Raw genomic sequence first — 21,655 nt, forward strand, 5'->3', positions numbered from 1 at the left:
CCTCATATTCACCCTCTACAAGGCAGAAGTGTGACTGCATACTCCCACTTGCCTGTGCTCCAACACTGGCTCAACACCATCCAGGACAAACTAACTCACTTGCTGCTACCCCTGCCACAAACAACCTTCGATGAACAGTAGCAGCCATGTGAACCATCTCCCAAGCCGTGCACTGCAGGAATTCACTAAGGTTCCTTAAACAGTGCCTTCCAAACCCATAACTACTCCCACCCAAGGTCAAGGGCTGCAGACACAAAGGAACATCCTACCTGGAGGTTCCCCTCCAAGTCATTCACCATCCAGAGTTGGAATTCTATCACCGGCTCTTTACGGTCGCTGGGTCAGAATCCTGGAACTCCCTTACTAACAGCACAGTGGGTGTACCTATACCACAGGGACTGCAGTGGTTCAAGGCAGATCACCAGCACCTTGTGGGGTAACAAGGGCTGGACAAAATGCTGGCCTGAGCAGGGAACCCCACATCCTGTAAAATAAAGAATAGCCCCGAATACATCAATAATGAAAACGAATTCATTTTCCCCACAGGGTTATATTAGTCTTGAGTAAGGCTGATTAATAGGATTGCTTCAAACATTTACTACCCTCTACCATTGTAGCCCAGTAGCAGCAATGTGTACCGCGTACAGGATGCACAGCCACAATTGGTCTGACAGCATAAACCAAGCCCACATCGACCCCCAGAAGAATGCCAGCAGACAGGAGGAAAAATTAGAAGTTTAAGTTGTCATAGCCCCGGTTGGTAAGCAGAAATGAACAATCAAGGTCTATTGCGATAGAAATCCAAAACTTAACTCCACACCCTCTGTCTCCTTCCTTGATGAGTAGCCAGGTAAATAAGAGTTGTGGAGGTCTTGGAAATAGTATGGTTCTGACTCCGGGAATGCCATTGGGATTATAACACTCCCCGATGACCATAGGGTGCTTTCTCCTTGGGGGGGGGGGGGGGATGAAAGGGAGCCGTCAGTGGTGATATAACCAGAGGGTCCCCACACCTCAAGCAAGGGGAAAGGACGAGAACGCGGGGCCTTGTGAAAAACCTCAGCTGGTTTTCCAGCCTTGTATCAGGAGACAAAATGGGAATAACCATTCTGTCTAACCCCGGCCTGAGATGCCCTGGGAGTGATTGATGGGAGAGTGCAGAGGGAGTTCATCTTACCTGTGCTGTCCCTGCCCTGGCGAGTTAGACAAATTTAGTTGAGCTCCATTCTGTACTAGCACTGGGGTATTTGATGGACACGGAGCTTTATTCTGTAAAGTATCTTGTTCTCATCATAGAATCATCATAGAATTTACAGTGCAGAAGGAGGCCATTCGGCCCATCGAGTCTGCACCGGCTCTTGGAAAGAGCACCCTACCCAAGGTCCACACGTCCACCCTATCCCCATAACCCAGTAACCCCACCCACCACTAAGGGCAATTTTGGACACTATGGGCAATTTAGCATGGCCAATCCACCTAACCCGCACATCTTTGGACTGTGGGAGGAAACCGGAGCACCCGGAGGAAACCCACGCACACACGGGGAGGATGTGCAGACTCCGCACAGACAGTGACCCAAGCCGGAATCGAACCTGGGACCCTGGAGCTGTGAAGCATTTGTGCTATCCACAATGCTACCGTGCTGCCCTTCTGTACGTGATCTGGGGTGCGATGTTGAATCAGCTCTAATTAGAACGTATTTCATTCTCCAGTAAACTCAGTCACAAGCAAGAAGTGAGTGAAACCCATGTTTCAGCTGGGGGTCCACAATGTTGAGGTACTTACAGAGTTGGAGGATAGAGTGGCGGAAAGATATTGTAAGGAACACAAGAAATCTCAACAGCAGCAACATTTTTTTTTAAAAAGGAGAAATCTGATACCCAAGTCGAGTGGCAGACCGATGGTTTGGTTCCTGCAGATGCGGAATAATCCTGAATACATGTGAATCCTGGACTGTAATTAATTTCAGAACGATAAGAGGGGCTGTTAAAATGAAGGCGAGAGAACAAAAAAAGTGCTTGAAATAAATACCACTTGGCTATAAGCAGAGTAAAAGATGGTTAAAATGTGACGGCCCTCGTGAAATTTAACAATAGTTTTGGAGAACAAAAGTCACATGGGTTTGAGTACTTTAGATGGGTCCGTTTTTGTCCAATGTGTGCAGGAGGGTTTCCTGACACAGTATGCAGATAGGCCAACGAGGGGCGAGGCCATATTGGATTTGGTCCTGGGTAATGAACCAGGGCAGGTGTTAGATTTGGAAGTAGGTGAGCACTTTGGTGATATTGACCACAATTCGATTACGTTTACTGTAGTGATGGAAAGGGATAGGTATATACCGCAGGGCAAGAGTTATATCTGGGGGGAAAGGCAATTATGATGCGATGAAGCAAGAATTAAATCTTTACAGATCCAGAGATGGGGTAACCCCAGGTTAAAGAGGTGTGAATTGTGTCAAGCCAGGACAGTTGGTAGGATTTCGCAGGCCAGATGGTGGGGGACGAATGTAATGCGACATGAATCCCAGGTCCCGGTTGAGGCCGCACTCATGTGTGCGGAACTTGGCTACAAATTTCTGCTCGGCGATTCTGCATTGTCGCGCGTCCTGAAGACCCCATCTCTGGATCTGTAAAGATTTAATCACCTGCTTATGCTCGTATTCCAAGCATTGTCTGGCATCTTTGAATCTGTCTATATATATGTTTCGGGAACATACTGCTTCATTCACCGGAGGAAGGAGCAGCGCTCCGAAAACTAGTGACATCGAAACAAACCTGTTGGAGTTTAACCTGGTGTTGTAAGACTTCTTACTATGTAAAGATGAGACATGAAGGTTCAGTTGGGGTGCTCAGGAGTTACAAGTTAGCTAGGAAGGACCTAAAGAGAGAGCCAAGCAGAGCCAGGAGGGGACATGAGAAGTCTTTGGCAGGTAGGATCAAGGATAACCCTAAAGCTTTCTATAGATATGTCAGGAATAAAAGAAGGACTAGGGTATGAGTAGGGCCAGTCAAGGACAGTAGTGGGAAGTTGTGCGTGGAGTCCGAGGAGATAGGAGTGGTGCTAAATGAATGTTTTCGTCAGTATTCACACAGGAAAAAGACAATGTTGTCGAGGAGAATACTGAGATTCAGGCTACTAGACTAGAAGGGCTTGAGGTTCATAAGGAGGAGGTGTTAGCAATTCTGGAAAGTATGAAAATAGATAAGTCCTCTGGGCCGGATGGGATTTATCCTAGGATTCTATGGGAAGCTAGGGAGGAGATTGCTGAGCCTTTGGCTTTGATCTTTAAGTCATCTATGTCTACAGGAATAGTGCCAGAAGACTGGAGGATAGCAAATGTTGTCCCCTTGTTCAAGAAGGGGAGTAGAGACAACCCCAGTAACCGTAGACCAGTGAGCCTTACTTGTGTTGTGGGCAAAATCTTGGAAAGGTTTATAAGAAATAGGATGTATAATCATGTATAATCATCTGGAAAGGAATAATTTGATTATAGATAGTCAACACGGTTTTGTGAAGGGTAGGTCGTGCCTCACAAACCTTATTGAGTTCTTTGAGAAGGTGACCAAACAGATAGTTGAGGGTAAAGCAGTTGATGTGGTGTAGAGGGATTTCAGTAAAGCGTCTGATAACGTTCCCCATGGTAGGCTACTGCAGAAAATACAGAGGCATGGGATTCAGGGTGATTTAACAATTTGGATCAGAAATTGGCTAGCTGGAAGATAAAGGGTGGTGGTTGATGGGAAATGTTCAGCCTGGAGTCCAGTTACTAGTGGTGTACCACAAGGATCTGTTTTGGGGCCACTGCTGTTTGTCATTTTTATAAATGACCTGGAGGAGGGCGTAGAAGGATGGGTGAGTAAATTTGCAGATGACACTAAAGTCGGTGGAGTTGTGGACAGTGCGGAAGGATGTTACAAGTTACAGAGGGACATAGATAAGCTGCAGCGCTGGGCTGAGAGGTGGAAAATGGAGTTTAATGCAGAAAAGTGTGAGGTGATTCATTTTGGAAGGAATAACAGGAAGACAGGGTACTGGGCTAATGGTAAGATTCTTGGCAGTGTGGATGAGCAGAGAGATCTCGGTGTCCATGTACATAGATCCCTGAAAGTTACCACCCAGGTTGAGAGGGTTGTTAAGAAGGTGTATAGTGTGTTAGCTTTTATTGGTAGAGGGATTGAGTTTCGGAGCCATGAGGTCATGTTGCAGCTGTACAAAACTCTGGTGCGGCCGCATTTGGAATATTGCGTGCAATTCTGGTCACCGCATTATAGGAAGGACGTGGAAGCATTGGAAAGGGTGCAGGGGAGATTTACCAGAATGTTGCCTGGTATGGAGGGAAGATCTTATCAGGGACTCGAGGCTGTTTTCGTTAGAGAGAAGAAAGTTAAGAGGTGACTTAATTGAGGCATACAAGATGATCAGAGGATTAGAAAGGGTGGACAGTGAGAGCCTTTTTCCTCGGATGCTGATGTCTCGCACGAGGGGACATAGCTTTAAATTGAGGGGAGATAGATATAGGACAGATGTCAGAGGTAGGTTTTTTTCTCAGAGAGTAGTAAGGGCGTGGAATGTCCTGCCTGTAACAGTAGTGGACTCGCCAACACTGGCCAGCATTTGTTAGATTCAAATGGTCATTGGATAGACATATGGACGATAAGGGAATAGTGTAGATGGGCTTTAGAGTGGTTTCACAGGTCGGCGCAACATCGAGGGCCGAAGGGCCTGCACTGCGCTGTAATGTTCTATGTCCTATGTTCAACACCTGTTCTAACAGGTTTACAAGTGGACAGGTCAGAGTTAACTGCTAAAGTGTGGTCCAAATTGACATCCTATTTCCAGTGTGGCCACACCCACTGGTTATAGCAAAGCTCAAATATTCCAATACACAATGTGCCTCGTCTCCAGGGGGTGAACATCACCCTGGGAATACAGAGTGTGCCCCCTCTCCAGGGGATGAACATCACCCTGGGAATACAGAGTGTGCCCCCTCTCCAGGGGGTGAACATCACCCTGGGAATACAGAGTGTGCCCCCTCTCCAGGGGATGAACATCACCCTGGGAATACAGAACGTGCCCCCTCTCCAGGGGGGTGAATATCACCCTGGGAATACAGAGTGTGCCCCCTCTCCAGGGGATGAACATCACCCTGGGAATACAGAACGTGCCCCCTCTCCAGGGGGGTGAATATCACCATGGGTGAGAAATGACAGCCCCAGTAAACAGCCTGGTGCAGCTCCACAAGGACGTCCCAGACCTGCTCACACCCTATCCCCCCCACACTGGGTGGGTGGGTGGGCAATGATAAAGGCAGAAGAATAACAACATCTTGCAGAATTTTCTATCTTCTCAAAGTAGATGAACCATTCTGGAGATGTGGTTCTTGGGCCTTGAGCAGAACCCCAGCATTAGTTCAATGGACTCCAAATGTATGCCAAAATGCAGAGACCAATCAGCTCCCAGACACAAGGAATCAGTGCTTTATTGATGATTTGATCACTGGGGTGAACTGAGTTTGTTTGAGTTTCCTGTACAGGAACAAGGTGATCAATGAAGCAGAGGTCAGAGAGACAGCTGTCACAGTCAGGGTCACGATCAGGACCACCTCAGACTCCACACCTACAAACCAATGAGAAACCAATGGTTAGTGACGGAAACACGGAGGGGGAAATGGAAACCAGCCAACTCCCCACCTGGAGACCTCTCCTGCATCCTTCCCTCATTCAGGGAGGCCTTCGCCAGGTTGGTCACATCAGTATCCAGAATGATCAGGGGTCCAAGTGAGGCCTCCGCCTCCCACTTCAATCCAGCTTCACTCTCTGCAATATCAAACATTCCAGTTCGAGAGGGGAAAGGGGGAACCTCCAACATCTAGAGGATCAAGGTCCTACCAGCTTCAGCTACAAGATCTCTCCTTCCTCTGGGTCCAAACCGCAGCTCCCGCGTGGCACAGTTACCCACACGGCAACAGGCACAAATGTCAACGCTCCATTCCTCCAATGGGGTCCAGCTAATCAACTGGGTATGTGCATCACTTCTCCACACAAAGTCATCCAGGAGGGAGAAGGAACTCACACATTCTGAATCTTCTGGAAAGTACAAGCTTTGTTCCTGGAATCGCTCCGATCCACTGGATCTAATTTCAGGTGACGAAAATCTGAGGGCAACAAGTAATTATTTAGGGACTCCCCCCAAACGCAGACCCCAATGATCAGCTGCCTCTTACAAAGGAACGGTCATCTCCAAAGAAACGGAAAGCATCTAGGTCAAACCGGAGCTCGTCTGTCTCAAAGACCAAAGAAAAGTACAGCACAGGAACAGGCCCTTCGGCCCTCCAAGCCCGTGCCGACCATGCTGCCCGACTAAACTACAATCTTCTACACTTCCTGGGTCCGTATCCCTCTATTCCCATCCTATTCATGTATTTGTCAAGATGCCCCTTAAATGTCACTATCGTCCCTGCTTCCACCACCTCCTCTGGCAGCGAGTTCCAGGCACCCACTACCCTCTGCGTAAAAAACTTGCCTCGTACATCTACTCTAAACCTTGCCCCTCTCACCTTAAACCTATGCCCCCTAGTAATTAACCCATCCACCCTGGGGAAAAGCCTCTGACTATCCACTCTGTCTATGCCCCTCATAATTTTGTGGACCTCTATCAGGTCGCCCCTCAACCTCCGTCGTTCCAGTGAGAACAAACCGAGTTTATTCAACCGCTCCTCAAGCTAATGCCCTCCATACCAGGCAACATTCTGGTAAATCTCTTCTTCACCCTCTCTAAAGCCTCCACATCCTTCTGGTAGTGTGGCGACCAGAATTGAACACTATACTCCAAGTGTGGCCTAACTAAGATTCTATACAGCTGCAACATGACTTGCCAATTCTTATACTCAATGCCCAGGCCAATGAAGGCAAGCATGCCGTATGCCTTCTTGACTACCTTCTCCACCTGTGTTGCCCCTTTCAGTGACCTGTGGACCTGTACTCCTAGATCTCTTTGACTTTCAATACTCTTGAGGGTTCTACCATTCACTGTATATTCCCTACCTGCATTAGACCTTCCAAAATGCATTACCTCACATTTGTCCGGATTAAACTCCATCTGCCATCTCTCTGCCCAATGCTCCAAACAATCTAAATCCTGCTGTATCCTCGGACAGTCCTCATCGCTATCCGCAATTCCACCAACCTTTGTGTCGTCTGCAAACTTACTAATCAGACCAGTTACATTTTCCTCAAAATCATTTATATATACTGCAAACAGCAAAGGTCCCAGCACAGATCCCTGCGGAACACCACTGGTCACAGCCCTCCAATTAGAAAAGCATCCTTCCATTGCTACTCTCTGCCTTCTATGACCTAGCCAGTTCTGTATCCACCTTGCCAGCTCACCCCTGATCCCGTGTGACTTCACCTTTTGTACTAGTCTACCATGAGGGACCTTGTCAAAGGCCTTACTGAAGTCCATATAGACAACATCCACTGCCCTACCTGCATCAATCATCTTAGTGACCTCCTCGAAAAACTCTATCAAATTAGTGAGACACGACCTCACCTTCACAAAACCATGCTGCCTTTCACTAATACGTCCATTTGCTTCCAAATGGGAGTAGATCCTGTCTCGAAGAATTCTCTCCAGTAATTTCCCTACCACTGAAGTAAGGCTCACCGGCCTGTAGTTCCCTGGGCAGAGGAACAACATTGGCAATTCTCCAGTCCTCCGGGACATCACCTGAAGACAGTGAGGGTCCAAAGATCTGTCAGGGCCTCAGCAATTTCCTCTCCAGCCTCCTTCAGTATTCTGGGGTAGATCCCATCAGGCCCTGGGGACTTATCTACCTTAATATTTTTTAAGACACCCAACAACTCATCTTTTTGGATCTCAATGTGACCCAGGCTATCTACACCCCCTTCTCCAGACTCAACATCTACCAATTCCTCCTCTTTGGTGAATACCGATGCAAAGTATTCATTTAGTACCTCACCCATTTCCTCTGGCTCCACACATAGATTCCCTTGCCTATCCTTCAGTGGGCCAACCCTTTCCCTGGCTACCTTCTTGCTTTTTATGTACGTGTAAAAAGCCTTAGGATTTTCCTTAAACCTATTTGCCAATGGCTTTTCGTGACGCCTTCTAGCCCTCCTGACTCCTTGCTTAAGTTCTTTCCTACTTTCCTTATGTTCCACACAGGCTTTGTCTGTTCCCAGCCTTTTAGCCCTGACAAATGCCTCCTTTTTCTTTTTGACGAGGCCTACAATAGCTCTCGTTATACAAGGTTCCCGAAATTTGCCGTATTTATCCTTCTTCCTCACAGGAACATGCCGGTCCTGAATTCCTTTCAACTGGCACTTGAAAGCCTCCCACATGTCAGATGTTGATTTGCCCTCAGACATCTGCCCCCAATCTAGGTTCTTCAGTTCCCGCCTAATATTGTTATAATTTGTCTTCCCCCAATTTAGCACATTCACCCGAGGACCACTCTTATCCTTGTCCACCAGTACTTTAAAACTTACTGAATTGTGGTCACGATTCCCGAAATGCTCCCCTACTGAAACTGCTACCACCTGGCCGGGCTCATTCCCCAATACCAGGTCCAGTACCGCCCCTTCCCTAGTTGGACTGTCTAAATATTGTTTTAAAAAGCCCTCCTGAATGCTCCTTAGAACCTCTGCACCGTCTAAGCCCCTGGCACTAAGTGAGTCCCAGTCAATATTGGGGCATTTGAAGTCTCCCATCACCACAACCCTGCTGTTTTTACTCTTTTCCAAAATCTGTCTACCTATCTGCTCCTCAAGCTCCCGCTGGCTGGTGTGAGGCCTGTAGTAAACCCCCAACATTGTGACTGCACCCTTGTTATTCCTGACCTCTACCCATATAGCCTCACTGCCCTCTGAGGTGTTTTCCCGTAGTACAGCTGTGATATCCTCCCTAACCATTAGCGCAACTCCGCCACCCCTTTTACATCCCCCTCTATCCCGCCTGAAACATCTAAATCCTGGAACGTTTAGCTGCCAATCCTGCCCTTCCCTCAACCAGGTCTCTAATGGCAACAACATCATAGTTCCAAGTACTAATCCAAGCTCTAAGTTCATCTGCCTTACCCAAAATACTTCTTGCATTAAAACATATGCACTTCAGGCCACCAGACCCGCTGTGTTCAGCAACTTCTCTCGGTCTGCTCTGCCTCAGAGCCACACTGTCCCTATTCCCTAGTTCTCCCTCAATGCTCTCACCTTCTGACCTATTGCTCCCGTGCCCACCCCCCTGCCATACTAGTTTAAAGCCTCCCGTGTGACACTAGCAAACCTCGCAGCCAGGATATTTATGCCTCTCCAGTTTAGATGCAACCCGCCCTTCTTATATAGGTCACACCTGCCCCGGAAGAGCTCCCAGTGGTCCAGATAACGGAAACCCTCCCTCCTACACCAGCTGTTTAGCCACGTGTTTAGCTGCTCTATCTTCCTATTTCTAGCCTCACTGGCACGTGGCACAGAGAGTAATCCCAAGATTACATAAGAACTAGGAGCAGGAGTAGGCCATCTGGCCCCTCGAGCCTGCTCTACCATTCAATGAGATCATGGCTGATCTTTTGTGGACTCAGCTCCACTTTCCGGCCCGAACACCATAACCCTTAATCCCTTTATTCTTCAAAAAACTATCTATCTTTATCTTAAAAACATTTAATGAAGGAGCATCAACTGCTTCACTGGGCAAGGAATTCCATAGATTCACAACCCTTTGGGTGAAGAAGTTCCTCCTAAACTCAGTCCTAAATCTACTTCCCCTTATTTTGAGGCTCTGCCCCCTCGTTCTGCTTTCACCCACCAGTGGAAACAACCTGCCCGCATCTATCCTATCTATTCTCTTCATAATCTTATATGTTTCTATAAGGTCCCCACTCATCCTTCTAAATTCCAACGAATACAGTCCCAGTCTACTCAACCTCTCCTCGTAATCCAACCCCTTCAGCTCTGGGATTAACCTAGTGAATCTCCTCTGCACACCCTCCAGTGCCAGTACGTCCTTTCTCAGGTAAGGAGACCAAAACTGAGCACAATACTCCAGGTGTAGCCTCACTAACACCTTATACAATTGCAGCAGAACCTCCTTAGTCTTAAACTCCATCCCTCTAGCAATGAAGGACAAAATTCCATTTGCCTTCTTAATCACCTGTTGCACCTGAAAACCAACTTTTTGCGACTCATGCACTAGCACACCCAGGTCTCTCTGCACAGCAGCATGTTTTAATATTTTATCATTTAAATAATAATCCATTTTGCTGTTATTCCTACCAAAATGGATAACCTCACATTTGTCAACATTGTATTCCATCTGCCAGACCATAGCCCATTCACTTAACCTATCCAAATCCCTCTGCAGACTTCCAGTATCCTCTGCACTTTTTGCTTTACCACTTATCTTAGTGTCGTCTGCAAACTTGGACACATTGCCCTTGGTCCCCAACTCCAAATTATCTATGTAAATTGTGAACAATTGAGCCCAACACCAACAACCTGAGGGACACCACTAGCTACTGATTGCCAACCAGAGAAACACCCATTAATCCCCACTCTTTGCTTTCTATTAATTAAACAATCCTCTATCCATGCTACTACTTTACCCTTAATGCCATGCATCTTTATCTTATGCAACAACCTTTTGTGTGGCACCTTGTCAAAGGCTTTCTGGAAATCCAGATATACCACATCCATTGACTCCCCGTTATCGACCGCACTGGTAATGTCCTCAAACAATTCCACTAAATTAGTTAGGCACGACCTGCCCTTTATGAACCCATGCTGCGTCTGCCCAAAGGGACAATTTCCATCCAGATGCCTCGCTATTTCTTCCTTGATGATGGATTCCAGCATCTTCCCTACTACCGAAGTTAAGCTCACTGGCCTATAATTACCCGCTTTCTGCCTACCTCCTTTTTTTAAACAGTGGTGTCACGTTTGCTAATTTCCAATCCGCCGGGACCACCCCAGAGTCTAGTGAATTTTGGTAAATTATTAGCGCATTTGCAATTTCCCTAGCCATCTCTTTTGGCACTCTGGGATGCATTCCATCAGGTCCAGGAGACTTGTCTACCTTTAGCCCCATTAGCTTGCCCATCACTACCTCCTTGGTGATAACAATCCTCTCAAGGTCCTCACCTGTCATAGCCTAATTTCCATCAGTCACCGGCATGTTATTTGTGTCTTCCACTGTGAAGACCGACCCAAAAAACCTGTTCAGTTCCTCAGCCATTTCCTCATCTCCCATTATTAAATCTCCCTAGAGGTGCACTTTTACTACCCCTGTCTTTTAGCTTTCTGCCTAGCTCCCTGAACTCCTGCTGCAGGACCTCATGCCCCTTCCTGCTGATGTCGTTAGTACCAATATGTACAACGACCTCTGCCTGTTTGCCCTCCCCCTTCAGGATGCCCTCTACCTGTTCGGAGACATCCTGGACCCTGGCACCAGGGAGGCAACATACCATCCTGGAGTCTCTTTCACGTCCACAGAAGCGCCTATCTGTGCCCCTGACTATAGAGTCCCCTATTACTATTGCTCTTCTGCGCTTTGACCCTCCCTTCTGAACATCAGAGCCAGCCGTGGTGCCACTGCTCTGGCTGCTGCTGTTTTCCCGATAGGCTATCCCCCCCGACAGTATCCAAAGGGGTATACCTGTTCGAGAGGGGGACAACCACAGGGGATTCCTGCACTGACTGCCTGCCCTTTCTGGTGGTCACCCATTACTCTGCCTGCACCTTGGGTGTGACCACATTTATATAACTGCTATCTATGACGCTTTCCGCCACCTGCATGCTCCTAAGTGCATCTAATTGCCGCTCCAACCGAACCATGCGGTCTGTGAGGAGATCGAGTTGGGTGCACTTTCTGCAGATGAAGTCATCCGGGACGCTGGAAGCCTCCCGGACCTGCCACATCTCACAGTCAGAGCACTGCACCCCTTTAACTGACGTTGCGTCAATTAATTAGTAAATTAATGTTAAAAGTTTTTTTTTTTTTAATTTTAAGTTACTGTTAACTATCTGTTTCCTAGCACTAGATTTCTACTATAAATGCGAAAGCTAAATATAGCACTCTCCGATCTCTGGCTTAGATACCCCTCCAAATTATAATTAAGTAATTATGTTTAATTAGTTACCAATGTTTAATTTTTTTAAATTTAGGGTAGATTCCCAACCAGCCACTGAGGTCACAGCTTTTCTGTGATGTCACTTCAGTCCCCCCCCCCCTCCCCCCCACACACACAATTTGAAAAGGTAATAAAAGTAAAAATGAGTAAAAATCACTTACTTACCTTCTGAGGGTCTTAGATGTTCTCAGGTTCTCTCCCTGACAGAGACTGCTCCTCCTCCCCCGAACGGCTCCCGAAACTAGGCCGCGATGTTTTAAAGTCTCCGCTCCGACTCGCAGCTCCCGCGCTTTTTAAATCTCCTCTCTGACTCTGAGCTCTGGCGCTTTTCAAATCTCCGCTTAATGAGTCCATGAATGGCTGTAACTGAGCATCGCACACTGTCTACATGGGAACAACATGGTGAGGGTTTAACCTTCCACATCACGGATGAGGAGTTTCAGGGTCGCGACTAATTTCGCATTTTTGATAGATGGCGTCGTGAACGACGGGATCGGACTGTACTTTATCAGAAGTGCATTGGAAGGTCGGGTAATTTGGGCGGGTAGGGGAGGTATGTGCTGTCACTATCATAGAATCAGAGAGTTGTAAAGAGTCATCATTATACTTATTGCAGCTTAAATGAAGAGGATTCTGTAATGACTTCAGCCAGGCATTTGAGATTGGCCAATTAGAATAAGAGTTCCCGGATTTGATTAGTGGCCCAATCAGGGAACCACTTTCTCTGTATATAACAGGGTGTGTCAGATCCTCTGCACTCCCAGTGTAGACAGCAAGCTGAATGCACAGCAAGCTGAATGCACATGGTCATACTGCTGTATAAAATAAAAGGGATTCTGGTGAAGGGACTTGTGCCTCCGTGGACTTATTACAGATTCCTGTCCATCTCACTCTATGCTCTTTCCCCATATCTGATATTATTTTTGTCCTGCCAACTATTTTTCCAAAGCCATTTTTCCAGTTCCAACTGGATTGAAACCCACCACCCGATCAGACCTTGCAATCGAAACGTTAACCAAGGTGGAGTCTGCCTTGGATTGGATTGGTTTATTTTCACGTGTACGGAGGTACAGTGAAAAGTATTTTTCTGCAAGTAGCTCAACAGATCATTAAGTACATGGAGATAAAATTAAATACATAATAGGGCAACACAACGTGTACATTGTAACTGCATAGACACCGACATACAGTCAGCTTGGATGGGGTGCTCTTTCCAGGGGCTGATGTGGACTCGATGGGCCAATATAGAAAATACAGCACAGAACAGGCCCTTCGGCCCACGATGTTGTGCCGAACCTTTGTCCTAGATTAATCATAGATTATCATTGAATTTACAGTGCAGAAGGAGGCCATTCGGCCCATCGAGTCTGCACCGGCTCTTGGAAAGAGCACCCCACCCAAACTCAACACCCCCACCCAACACCAAGGGCAATTTGGACATTAAAGGGCAATTTATCATTGGCCAATTCACCTAACCCGCACATCTTTGGATTGTGGGAGGAAACCGGAGCACCCGGAGGAAACCCACGCAGACACGGGGAGGACGTGCAGACTCCGCACAGACAGTGACCCAAGCCGGAATCAAACCTGGGACCCTGGAGCTGTGAAGCAATTGTGCTATCCACAATGCTACCGTGCTGCCCTTGAGAACAAATAAATCTACACTATATCATTTTACCGTAATCCATGTACCTATCCAATAGCTGGTTGAAGGTCCCTAATGTTTCCGACTCAACTACTTCCACAGGCAGTGCATTCCATGCCCCCACTACTCTCTGGGTAAAGAACCTACCTCTGATATCCCTCCTATATCTTCCACCTTAAATTTATGTCCCCTTGTAATGGTTTGTTCCACCCGGGGAAAAAGTCTCTGACTGTCTACTCTATCTATTCCCCTGATCATCTTATAAACCTCTATCAAGTCGCCCCTCATCCTTCTCCGTTCTAATGAGAAAAGGCCTAGCACCCTCAACCTTTCCTCGTAAGACCTACTCTCCATTCCAGGCAACATCCTGGTAAATCTTCTTTGCACCTTTTCCAAAGCTTCCACATCCTTCCTAAAATGAGGTGACCAGAACTGTACACCGTACTCCAAATGTGGCCTTACCAAAGTTTTGTACAGCTGCATCATCACCTCACGGCTCTTAAATTCAATCCCTCTGTTAATGAACGCGAGCACACCATAGGCCTTCTTCACAGATCTATCCACTCGAGTGGCAACTTTCAAAGATGTACGAACATAGACCCCAAGATCTCTCTGCTCCTCCACATTGCCAAGAACTCTACCGTTAACCCTGTATTCCGCATTCATATTTGTCCTTCCAAAATGGACAACCTCACACTTTTCAGGGTTAAACTCCATCTGCCACTTCTCAGCCCAGCTCTGCATCCTATCTATGTCTCTTTGCAGCCGACAACAGCCCTCCTTACTATCCACAACTCCAACAATCTTCGTATTGTCTGCAAATTTACTGACCCACCCTTCAACTCCCTCATCCAAGTCATTAATGAAAATCACAAACAGCAGAGGACCCAGATCTGATCCCTGCGGTACGCCACTGGTAACTGGGATCCAGGCTGAATATTTGCCATATTTGGAAGAGTGAGTAAGCCGGGTGGGAGGGATCTTTGATTATGCTGCCCGCTTTCCCCAGGCAGCGGGAGGTGTAGATGGAGTCAATGGATGGGAGGCAGGTTTGTGTGATGGACTGGGCTGTGTTCACGGCTCTCTGAAGTTTCTTGAGGTCCTGGGCCAAGCAGTTGCTGTACCAGGCCAATATGCAGCCGGATATAATGTTTTCTATGGTACATCTGTAAAAGTTGGTAAGAGTTAATGTGGACATGCCAAATTTCCTTAGTCTCCTGAGAAAGTATAGGTGCTGCTGTGCTTTCTTGGTGGTAGCATCGACGTGGGTGGACCAGGACAGATTTTTGGTGATGGGTGCCCTGGAATTTGAAACTGCTAACCATCTCCACCTTGGCCCCGTTGATGCTGACAGGGGTGAGTACAGTATTTTCTTGCTGAAGTCAATGACCAGCTCTTTTTTGCTGGCATTGAGGGATAGATTATTGTCGCTGCAGCACACCACTAGGTTCTCTATTTCCCTCCTGTATTCTGAGTCATCGTTATTTGAGATCCGGCCCACCATGGTCGTATCGTCAGCAAATCTGTTGATGAAGTTGGAACCAAGTTTTGCCACGCAGTCGTGTGTGTACAGGGAGTAGAGTAGGGGGCTAAGTACGCAGCCTTGCGGGGCGCCGGTGTTGAGGACTATTGTGGAGGAGGTGTTGTTGTTCATTCTTACTGATTGTGATCTGTGAGTCAGAAAGTCGAGGATCCAGTTGCAGAGTGGGGAGCCAAGTCCTAGGTTTTAGAGCTTTGATATGAGCTTGGCTGGGATTATGGTGTTGAAGGCGGAGCTGTAGTCAATAAATAGCAGTCTGTTGTAGGAGTCCTTGTTGTCAAGATGCTCCAGGGATGAGTGTAGGGCCAGGGAGATGGCGTCTGCTGTGGACCGGTTGCGACGGCATGTGAATTTAGTGGATCAAAGCGTTCTGGGAGTATGGAGTTGATGCACTTCCTGAACAACCTCGCGAAGCACTTCATTACGACTGAGGTCAGGGCCACGGGACGGTAGTCATTTAGGCCCTTTGCCTGGTTCTTCTGAAGAACTTGTCGAAGGTGAAGACGTTGTGATCCACAATGAAGCGGATGAGTTGCAGAATTGCTGCTTCATGCGGTACATACTCGTGTGACTCGGCCAACATGGTCTACCTCATACGCTGCAGGAAAGGATGTCCCGAAGCGTGGTACATTGGCGAGACCATGCAGACGCTGCGACAACGAATGAACGGACATCGCGCGACAATCACCAGGCAGGAATGTTCCCTTCCAGTCGGAGAACACTTCAGCAATCAAGGGCATTCAGCTTCTGATCTCCGGGTAAGCGTTCTCCAAGGCGGCCTTCAGGACGTGCGACAACGCAGAATCGCCGAGCAGAAACTTCTAGCCAAGTTCCGCACACATGAGTGCGGCCTCAACCGGGACAAAGAACAACAAAGAACAAAGAAATGTACAGCACAGGAAAAGGCCCTTCGGCCCTCCAAGCCCGTGCCGACCATACTGCCCGACTAAACTACAATCTTCTACACTTCCTGGGTCCGTATCCTTCTATTCCCATCCTATTCATGTATTTGTCAAGATGCCCCTTAAATGTCCCTATCGTCCCTGCTTCCACTACCTCCTCCGGTAGCGAGTTCCAGGTACCCACTACCCTCTGCGTAAAAAACTTGCCTCGTACATCTACTCTAAACCTTGCCCCTCTCACCTTAAACCTATGCCCCCTAGTAATTGACCCCTCTACCCTGGGGAAAAGCCTCTGACTATCCACTCTGTCTATGCCCCTCATAATTTTGTATACCTCTATCAGGTCGCCCCTCAACCTCCTTCGTTCCAGTGAAAACAAACCGAGTTTATTCAATCGCTCCTCATAGCTTATGCCCTCCATACCAGGCAACATTCTGGTAAATCTCTTCTGCACCCTCTCTAAAGCCTCCACATCCTTCTGGTAGTGTGGCGACCAGAATTGAACACTATACTCCAAGTGTGGCCTAACTAAGGTTCTATACAGCTGCAACATGACTTGCCAATTCTTATACTCAATGCCCCGGCCAATGAAGGCAAGCATGCCGTATGCCTTCTTGACTACCTTCTCCACCTGTGTTGCCCCTTTCAATGACCTGTGGACCTGTACTCCTAGATCTCTTTGACTTTCAATACTCTTGAGGGTTCTACCATTCACTGTATATTCCCTACCTGCATTAGACCTTCCAAAATGCATTACCTCACATTTGTCCGGATTAAACTCCATCTGCCATCTCTCCGCCCAAGTCTCCAGACAATCTAAATCCTGCTGTATCCTCAGACAGTCCTCATCGCTATCCGCAATTCCACCAACCTTTGTGTCATCTGCAAACTTACTAATCAGACCAGTTACATTTTCCTCCAAATCATTTATATATACTACAAAGAGCAAAGGTCCCAGCACTGATCCCTGTGGAACACCACTGGTCACAGCCCTCCAATTAGAAAAGCATCCCTCCATTGCTACCCTCTGCCTTCTATGGCCTAGCCAGTTCTGTATCCACCTTGCCAGTTCACCCCTGATCCCGTGTGACTTCACCTTTTGTACTAGTCTACCATGAGGGACCTTGTCAAAGGCCTTACTGAAGTCCATATAGACAACATCTACTGCCCTACCTGCATCAATCATCTTAGTGACCTCCTCGAAAAACTCTATCAAGTTAGTGAGACACGACCTCCCCTTCACAAAACCGTGCTGCCTCTCACTAATACGTCCATTTGCTTCCAAATGGGAGTAGATCCTGTCTCGAAGAATTCTCTCCAGTAATTTCCCTACCACTGAAGTAAGGCTCACCGGCCTGTAGTTCCCGGGATTATCCTTGCTACCCTTCTTAAACAGAGGAACAACATTGGCTATTCTCCAGTCCTCCGGGATATCCCCTGAAGACAGCGAGGATCCAAAGATTTCTGTCAAGGCCTCAGCAATTTCCTCTCCAGCCTCCTTCAGTATTCTGGGGTAGATCCCATCAGGCCCTGGGGACTTATCTACCTTAATATTTTTTTAAGACACCCAACACCTCGTCTTTTTGGATCACAATGTGACCCAGGCTATCTACACCCCCTTCTCCAGACTCAACATCTACCAATTCCTTCTCTTTGGTGAATACTGATGCAAAGTATTCATTTAGTACCTCGCCCATTTCCTCTGGCTCCACACATAGTTTCCCTTGCCTATCCTTCAGTGGGCCAACCTTTCCCTGGCTACCCTCTTGCTTTTTATGTACGTGTAAAAAGCCTTGGGATTTTCCTTAACCCTATTTGCTAATGACTTTTCGTGACCCCTTCTAGCCCTCCTGACTCCTTGCTTAAGTTCCTTCCTACTTTCCTTATATGCCACACAGGCTTCGTCTGTTCCCAGCCTCTTAGCCCTGACAAATGCCTCCTTTTTCTTTTTGACGAGGCCTACAATATCACTCGTCATCCAAGGTTCCCGAAAATTGCCGTATTTATCTTTCTTCCTCACAGGAACATGCCTGTCCTGTATTCCTTTCAACTGACACTTGAAAGCCTCCCACATGTCAGATGTTGATTTGCCCTCAAACATCCGCCCCCACTCTATGTTCTTCAGTTCCCGCCTAATATTGTTATAATTAGCCTTCCCCCAATTTAGCACATTCATCCTCGGACCACTCTTATCCTTGTCCACCAGTACTTTAAAACTTACTGAATTGTGGTCACTGTTACTGAAATGCTCCCCTACTGAAACATCTACCACCTGGCCGGGCTCATTCCCCAATACCAGGTCCAGTACCGCCCCTTCCCTAGTTGGACTGTTTACATATTGTTTTAAGAAGCCCTCCTGGATGCTCCTTACAAACTCCGCCCCGTCTAAGCCCCTGGCACTAAGTGAGTCCCAGTCAATATTGGGGAAGTTGAAGTCTCCCATCACCACAACCCTGTTGTTTTTACTCTTTTCCAAAATCTGTCTACCTATCTGCTCCTCTATCTCCCGCTGGCTGTTGGGAGGCCTGTAGTATACCCCCAACATTGTGACTGCACCCTTCTTATTCCTGATCTCGACCCATATAGCCTCACTGCCCTCTGAGGTGTCCTCTCGCAGTATAGCTGTGATATTCTCCCGAACAAGTAGCGCAACTCCACCTCCCCTTTTACATCCCCCTCTATCCCGCCTGAAACATCTAAATCCTGGAACGATTAGCTGCCAATCCTGCCCTTCCCTCAACCAGGTCTCTGTAATGGCAACAACATCATAGTTCCAAGTAGTAATCCAAGCTCTAAGTTCATCTGCCTTACCCGTAATGCTCCTTGCATTAAAACATATGCACTTCAGGCCACCAGACCCGCTGTGTTCAGCAACTTCTCCCCGTCTGCTCTGCCTCAGAGCCACACTGTCCCTATTCCCTAGTTCTCCCTCAATGCTCTCACCTTCTGACCTATTGCTCCCGTGCCCACCCCCCTGCCATACTAGTTTAAACCCTCCCGTGTGACACTAGCAAACCTCGCGGCCAGGATATTTATGCCTCTCCGGTTTAGATGCAACCCGTCCTTCTTATACAGGTCACACCTGCCCCGGAAGAGCTCCCAGTGGTCCAGATAATGGAAACCCTCCCTCCTACACCAGCTGTTTAGCCACGTGTTTATCTGCTCTATCTTCCCATTTCTAGCCTCACTGGCACGTGGCACAGGGAGTAATCCCGAGATTACAACCCTCGAGGTCCTGTCTTTTAACTTTCTGCCTAGCTCCCTGAACTCCTGCTGCAGGACCTCATGCCCCTTCCTGCCTATGTCGTTAGTACCAATATGTACAACGACCTCTGCCTGTTTGCCCTCCCCCTTCAGGATTCCCTCTACCCGTTCGGAGACATCCTGGACACTGGCACCAGGGAGGCAACATACCATCCTGGAGTCTCTTTCACGTCCACAGAAGCGCCTATCTGTGCCCCTGACTATAGAGTCCCCTATTACTATTACTCTTCTGCGCTTTGACCCTCCCTTCTGAACATCAGAGCCAGCCGTGGTGCCACTGCTCTGGCTGCTGCTGTTTTCCCCTGATAGGCTATCCCCCCCGACAGTATCCAAAGGGGTATATCTGTTCGAGAGGGGGACAACCACAGGGGATTCCTGCACTGACTGCCTGCCCTTTCTGGTGGTCACCCATTTCTCTGCCTGCACCTTGGGTGTGACCACATTTACATAACTGCGATCTATGACGCTTTCCGCCACCTGCATGCTCCTAAGTGCATCCAATTGCTGCTCCAACCGAACCATGCGGTCTGTGAGGAGCTCCAGTTGGGTGCACTTTCTGCAGATGAAGCCATCCGGGACGCTGGAAGCCTCCCGGACCTGCCACATCTCACAGTCAGAGCACAGGACCTGGGATTCATGTTGCATTACATTCATCCCCCACCATCTGGCTTGCGAAATCCTACCAACTGTCCTGGCTTGACACAATTCACACCTCTTTAACCTGGGATTGCCCCATCTCTGGATCTGTAAAGACTTAATTACCTGCAAATGCTCGCGTTCTAAGCATTGTCTTGCATCTTTGAATTTGTCTATATATATATGCTTCTGGAACATACCTCTTCATTCACCTGAGGAAGGAGCAGCGCTCCGAAAGCTAGTGATTCGAAACAAACCTGTTAGACTTTACCCTGGTGTTGTAAGACTTCTTACTGTGCTCACCCCAGTCCAACGCCGGCATCTCCACATCAATGTTTGTCAATGTTTCTGATGTCACTCTGTCTGAGCGCCGTGATGTCACGAAGACTGTTATTAATAACAGATCATTAGTCACTTCAATATGTTTGTTCAGTCAGTTTGTCTGATGAATTTTCGGACGCCTCATTGCACTAACTTATCCTGCATGAATATATTGTTGTTGTACAAGTGGTGAGTGTAATATTAGTATGGGTAATATCAGTAGTATTAGTGTGAGTAATATTAATGATATTAGTGTGAGTAATATTAATGATATTAGTGTGAGCAATAATAAAAATGTAAGTTTGAGTAATACTACTGTGAGTAATATTAGTGCGAGTATTAGTAATATTTGTGTAAGAAAAGTGTTTGTAATATTAATAATACTAGTGAATAATGTCAGTTTGAGTAATATTAGAAATAGATTAGTATGCATGTTAGTAATATCAGTATGAGCAATATTAGTATGAGTAATGTTAGTGCGAGTAATATTAATAAGAGTGTGAATAATGTCAGTGTGACTCATATTGGAAATATGTTAGTGTGCACATTATTAGTTATATTGGTGATATTAGTGTGAGTAATAATAGTGAGTAATATTAATGATATTAGTGTGAGCAATATTAGTGTGAGTAATATTAATAAAAGAGTGTGAATAATGTCAGTGTGAATATTAGAAAAATATTAGTATGAGCATTATTAGTAATACTAATATTAGTATGAGTAATATTAGTCAGTAATATTGGAGTAGAAACATAGAAAATTGGTGCAGGAGTAGGCCATTCTGCCCTTCGAGGCTGCACCACCATTTAATATTATCATGACCAATCATGCAAATTCAGTATCCCACTCCCGCTTTCTCTCCATTCCCCTTAATCCCTTTAGCCGCAAGGGCCACGTCCAGCTCCCTCTTGAATATATCCAACAAACTGACCCCAACAGCTTTCTGTAGTCAAGAATTCCACAAGTTCACAACTCTGAGAGAAGAGGTTCTTCCTCATCTCAGTCCTGAGTGGCTTACCCCTAGTTCTGGATGTCCCCAACATTGGGAACATTCTTCCCGTATCTAGCCTGTCCAGTCCCATCAGGATTTTATATCTTTCTATGAGATTCCCTCTTATTCTTCTAAACTCCAGTGAGTACAAGCCCAGTCGACCCAGTCTTTCTTCATCGGTCAGTCCTGCCATCCCGGGAATTAGTCTGGTGAA

The 21,655-nt window shown here is 47.1% G+C and overlaps 1 long non-coding RNA gene across 1 annotated transcript in view; it reads right to left on the reverse strand.

Moving 5' to 3' along the window:
* Nucleotides 1–5,461: 5,461 nt before the first annotated feature.
* LOC140403361 (uncharacterized) overlaps nt 5,462–21,655 on the reverse strand; it is a 33,477-nt gene continuing 17,283 nt past the window's right edge. The window contains exons 3-4 of the long non-coding RNA XR_011938285.1: nt 12,308–12,526; nt 5,462–5,616 (exon numbers count right to left, since the gene is read on the reverse strand). This is a non-coding gene — a long non-coding RNA (uncharacterized lncRNA). The remainder of the gene's footprint in view (nt 5,617–12,307; nt 12,527–21,655) is intronic.

This window comes from Scyliorhinus torazame, chromosome 27 (genome assembly GCF_047496885.1).
Source record: "Scyliorhinus torazame isolate Kashiwa2021f chromosome 27, sScyTor2.1, whole genome shotgun sequence".
Taxonomy (NCBI): Eukaryota; Metazoa; Chordata; class Chondrichthyes; order Carcharhiniformes; family Scyliorhinidae; genus Scyliorhinus; species Scyliorhinus torazame.